This window comes from Arachis ipaensis, chromosome B4 (genome assembly GCF_059453495.1).
Source record: "Arachis ipaensis isolate K30076 ecotype BB chromosome B4, ASM5945349v1, whole genome shotgun sequence".
NCBI classification, from domain to species: domain Eukaryota; kingdom Viridiplantae; phylum Streptophyta; class Magnoliopsida; order Fabales; family Fabaceae; genus Arachis; species Arachis ipaensis.
In genome coordinates this window covers 97364919-97370957 of record NC_142439.1, presented here as the reverse complement: position 1 = coordinate 97370957, position 6039 = coordinate 97364919, and the positions used below count along the sequence as shown (strand labels likewise).

The 6039-nt window shown below is 35.7% G+C and overlaps 1 non-coding gene across 1 annotated transcript; it reads right to left on the bottom strand.

Annotated features, from left to right (window-relative positions):
* Window positions 1-4964: 4964 nt before the first annotated feature.
* LOC148568489 (small nucleolar RNA R71) lies at window positions 4965-5072 on the bottom strand. The gene has a single exon (XR_015881848.1). It is a non-coding gene; the product is annotated as a small nucleolar RNA R71 (small nucleolar RNA).
* Between the last annotated feature and the right edge of the window lie 967 nt (window positions 5073-6039).

Here is a 6039-nt window from a genome sequence, read left to right as displayed (position 1 = left end):
TTTTTTCACAAATACCGAAAATCAGAGTTCACAGTAACGGTTGGAAAATTTAACTGAGTCGTTAGCAGGCACAAGTTGATCAGCTTTTTCTTGATCAGAAAATTTCTTCTCACACCAAAATTCATCCGATAAAACAATGGATGACTGGCCTCTCTTCCTCTTACTGGAGCTGGCCTTAGCCTTGCCTTTCCCTTTCCTATACGACATCCTAAAAAACAGAATTTTCAGGGTACGGATTATCAAATCAAAGCAGAAAAATAGAAAGACAAACAATATGTAAGCAAAGCAACCAGAAGATGGGCAACAGAGGAGTTAAGCTAAAACATGAAGTGAGTTAGAAAGAGATAAATCCTTGGAATAAAAGAAAGGTAGGATTCAAAGAAATCAATTAGAAATCACAATCCAAGAATCTATACAATGAAATTCAGAATGCTTGTTTGTTAAGAAATAACAAGTATCATGCCTCGAAAGAAATTAAAAGAGTTAGTTTGAAAAGGGTGAAAACTAAAAAGAAAAGTGAGAAAGTCAATTTAGTTAAAAGTTAGAGAAGTGGGTTAAAATTTGTGGCATGGTAATGTATTTCCTAACTAAAAAAAGTTCAAAAGGTTTAAGAACAAGAAAGCTCACATCCATGCATACAACGCAAGTCATTGATGATGAAACATGTAATGAAAGAAGCACAAAAAGAATTGAAATCATCAACAATGCATTTCAAATAGAAAGGGAACCAAAAGGAACGGAAATGCTAACTCATCACCCCATGAATTGGCTTTGGTTTAAACCAAATAAATCACAAGTAAAAAGTACTAAAGTCAATTCATGAGTGGAAGTTAAGAGTAAAAAAATTTTCAGAAAAAATTTGGGCAGTGATGAGCGGATAATTTATACGCTTTTTGGCATTGTTTTTAGTATGTTTTTAGTAGAATCTAGTTACTTTTAGGGATGTTTTTAATAGATTTTATGTTAAATTCACATTTCTGGACTTTACTATGAGTTTGTGTATTTTTCTGTGATTTCAGGTATTTTCTGGCTGAAATTGAGGGACTTGAGCAGAAATCAGATTCAGAGGTTGAAAAAGGACTGCTGATGCTGTTGGATTCTGACCTCCCTGCACTCAAAGTGGATTTTCTGGAGCTACAGAACTCGAAATGGCGCGCTTCCAATTGCGTTGGAAAGTAGACATCCAGGACTTTCCAGGAATATATAATAGTCCATACTTTGGCCAAGAATAGATGACGTAAACTGGAGTTCAACGCCAGCTTTCTACCCAAATCTGGCGTCCAGCGCCAGAAAAGGAGCCAAAACCAGAGTTGAACGTCCAAACTGGCACAAAAGCTGGCGTTCAACTCCAAGGAGGACCTCTACACGTGTAACAATCAAAGCCCAGCCCAAGCACATACCAAGTGGGCCCCGGAAGTGGATTTATGCATCAATTACTTACTCATGTAAACCCTAGTAGCTAGTTTATTATAAATAGGACCTTTTACTATTGTATTTGGCATCCTGGATTGTATTTTGATCCTGTGATCACGTTTTGGGGGCTGGCCATCTCGGCCATGCCTGGACCTTCACTTATGTAATTTTAACGGTAGAGTTTCTACACTCCATAGATTAAGGTGTGGAGCTCTGCTGTTCCTCAAAGATTAATGCAAAGTACTACTGTTTTCTATTCAATTCTTCTTATTTCGCTTCTAAGATATCCATTCGCACCCAAGAACGTGATGAAGGTGATGATTATGTGTGACGCTCATCACCATTCTCCCCTATGAACACGTGCCTGACAAACACTTCCGTTCTACATGAAATAAGCTAGAATGATGGCGGCATTCAAGAGAATCCGGAAGGTCTAAACCTTGTCTGTGGTATTTCGAGTAGGATTCAATGAATGAATGACTGTGACGAGCTCCAAACTTGCGATTGCAGGGCGTTAGTGACAGACGCAAAAGGATAGTAAATCCTATTCCAGCATGATCGAGAACCGACAGATGAATAGCCGTGCCGTGACAGGGTGCGTGAGCATATTATTCACTGAGAGGATAAGATGAAGCCATTGGCAAGGGTGATGCCTCCAGACGATTAGCCGTGCCGTGACAGGGCATTGGATCATTTTCCCGAGAGATGACCGAAAGTAGCCATTGACAGTGGTGATGTATCACATAAAGCCAGCCATGGAAAGGAGTAAGACTGACTGGATGAAGATAGCAGGAAAGCAGAGGTTCAGAGAAACGAAAAGCATCTCCATTCGCTTATCTGGAATTCTCATCAATGAATTACATAAGTATTTCTATCCCTATTTTATTATATTAAATTTGAAAACACCATTATCCATTTATATCTGCCTAACTGAGATTTGCAAGGTGACCATAGCTTGCTTCATACCAACAATCTCCGTGGGATTCGACCCTTACTCACGTAAGGTATTACTTGGACGACCCAGTGCACTTGCTGGTTAGTTGTATCGAAGTTGTGACAAATCATGAATGTGTAATCACGATTACGCGTACCAAGTTGCTCACGTGCCAGGAATAGTTTGAGCCTGGACATCACAATTTCGTGCACCAAGTTTTTGGCGCCGTTGCCGGGGATTGTTCGAGTTTGGACAACTGACGGTTCATCTTGTTGCTCAGATTAGGTAATTTTCTTTTTGTTTTGTTTTCAAAAATTTTTCAAAAAGCTTTCAAAAATTTTTCTTTTGTTTTCGAAAAAAAAAAAATAAAATAAAATAATAAAAATAATGTTTTCAAAAATAAATTATTCTATGGCTTCAAGATTTTTAAGAATGAATTCTAGTGTTTCATGAAACATGTTGAATCCTATCTAGCTGTAAAGCCATACCCAAACTGCTTTGGGATTGGTATTCAACTAATCACTCCAGTCCATGTAATTATATGCTAAAGCTTGGCTGGCTATTAAGCCATGCCTGACCCTTTGATTGGAGCTTTAGAGCATAAGATTCCTGGAATTCATATTAAAAATTTTGGAATCCTTATTTTTCTTTTTCAAAATAATTTTTCGAAAAATATAAAATAAAAATTCAAAAAAATTTAGAAAATCACAAAAATAAAAAATATTTCATGTTTCTTGTTTGAGTCTTGAGTCATATCATAAGTTTGGTGTCAATTGCATGTGCATCTTGCATTTTTCGAAAATTTCATGCATTCATGGTGTTCTTCATGATCTTCAAGTTGTTCTTGGTAAGCCTTCTTGTTTGATTTTGATGATTTTTTGTTTTGTGTCTTTTCATGTTTATCATATGCATTCTTGAATTCTTAGTGCGTAAGCATTAAAGAATTCTAAGTTTGGTATCTTGCATGTTTTCTTTGCATTAAAATTTTTTCAAAATTGTGTCTATGATGTTCATCTTGACATTCATGGTGTTCTTGGTGTTCATCTTGACATTCATAGCATTCTTGCATGCATTCATTGCTTTGATCTAAAAATTTCATGCATTGCATAATTTTCATGTTTTCATAAAAATTTCAAAAATAAAAAAAATATCTTTCCCTTTTTCTCTCATCAAATTCGAAAATTTGAGTTGACTTTTTCAAAAGTTTTTAAAATCAAATTGTTTCTTATGAGTCAAATCAAATTTTCAATTTGAAAATCTTATCTTTTTCAAAATCTTTTTCAAAAATCAAATCTTTTTCAAAATTCTTAGTTATTTTCGAAAATTCAAAAAATATTTTTCAAAAATATTTTTCTTATTTTTATATCAAATTTTCGAAAATAACATAATCAATTAATGTTTTGATTCAAAAATTTGAAGTTTGTTACTTGCTTGTTAAGAAAGATTCAAACTTTAAGTTCTAGAATCATATCTTGTGATTTCTTGTGAATCAAGTCATTAATTGAGATTTTAAAAATCAAATCTTTTTCAAAACTAATTTCTATCATATCTTTTCAAAAATATCTTCTCATCTTATCTTTTTCAAAAATTTGATTTTCAAAATATCTTTTCTAACTTTCTAACTTCTTATCTTTTCAAAATTGATTTTCAAAATTTGTTTCAACTAACTAACTAACTTTTTGTTTGGTTCTTAACTTTTTCAAAACCACCTAACTAACTCTCTCTCTCTCATTTTCGAAAATATCTTCTCCTTTTTTCAAAATTTCTTTTTAATTTATTAATTTTTAATTTTTAAATCTTAATTTTCAAAAATTACTAACATTTTTCAAAAACTATTTTCAAAAATCACTAACTCTTTTTCAAAAATCATTTTCGAAAATTCCTTCTCTCTCATCTTATTCTATTTATTTATTCATCTACTAACATCTCATCTCACATCTCTACCATCCTCACAGTTGTGTTTCTTCCATTATATTACATTCTTTATCTTCCCCTCTTCTTCTACTCACACAGGGATCCCTATACTAAGGTATAAAGGATCTCTATTATTATTATTATTTTTCTGTGCCCTCTTCTTTGTCATATGAGCAGGAGCAAGGATAAGAACATTCTTGTGGAAGCAGATCCAGAACCTGAAAGGACTCTGAAGAAAAAATTAAGAGAAGCTAAAATACAACAATCCAGAGATAACATTTCAGAAATTTTCGAACAGGAAGAGGAGATGGCAGCCGAAAATAATAATAATGTAAGGAAGATGCTTGGTGACTTTACTGCACCTAATTCCAATTTACATGGAAGAAGCATCTCCATTCCTGCCATTGGAGCAAACAACTTTGAGCTGAAACCTCAATTAGTTTCTCTGATGCAGCAGAACTGCAAGTTTCATGGACTTCCATCTGAAGATCCTTTTCAGTTCTTAACTGAATTCTTGCAGATATGTGATACTGTTAAGACTAATGGAGTAGATCCTGAAGTCTACAGGCTCATGCTTTTCTCTTTTGCTGTAAGAGACAGAGCTAGATTATGGTTGGATTCTCAATCCAAGGACAGCCTGAACTCTTGGGATAAGCTGGTCACGGCTTTCTTAGCCAAGTACTTTCCTCCTCAAAAGCTGAGCAAGCTTAGAGCTGATGTTCAAACCTTCAGACAGAAAGAAGGTGAATCCCTCTATGAAGCTTGGGAAAGATACAAACAGTTGACCAAAAAGTGTCCTTCTGACATGCTTTCAGAATGGACCATCCTAGATATATTCTATGATGGTTTATCTGAGCTATCTAAGATGTCACTGGACACTTCTGCAGGTGGATCCATTCACCTAAAGAAAACGCCTGTAGAAGCTCAAGAACTCATTGACATGGTTGCTAATAACCAATTCATGTACACTTCTGAAAGGAATCCTGTGAGTAATGGGACGCCTATGAAGAAGGGAGTTCTTGAAGTTGATACTCTGAATGCCATATTGGCTCAGAATAAAATATTGACTCAGCAAGTCAATATGATTTCTCAGAGTCTGCATGGAATGCAAGCTGCATCCAACAGTACTCAAGAGGCTTCTCATGAAGAAGAAGCTTATGATCCTGAGAACCCTACAATAGCAGAGGTAAATTACTTAGGTGAACCTTATGGAAACATCTATAACTCATCATGGAGAAATCATCCAAATTTCTCATGGAAGGATCAAAAGCCTCAACAAGGCTTTAACAATGGTGGAAGAAACAGGTTTAGCAATAGCAAGCCTTTTCCATCATCCACTCAGCAACAGACAGAGAACTCTGAACAAAATGCTTCTAATTTAGCAAATCTAGTCTCTGATCTATCCAAGGCCACTGTGAGCTTCATGAATGAAACAAGATCTTCTATTAGAAATCTGGAAGCACAAGTGGGCCAGCTGAGTAAAAGGATCACTAAAATCCCTCCTAGTACTCTCCCAAGCAATACAGAAGAGAATCCAAAAGGAGAGTGCAAGGCCATTGACATAAGCACCATGGCCGAACCTGTGAGGAGAGGAGAGGACATGAATCCCAAGGAGGAAGACCTCCTGGGACGTCTAGTGATCAATAAGGAGCTTCCCTCTGAGGAACCAAAGGACTCTGAGGCCCATCTAGAGACCATAGAGATTCCATTGAACCTCCTTATGCCCTTCATGAGCTCTGATGAGTATTCCTCTTCTGAAGAGAATGAGGATGTTACTG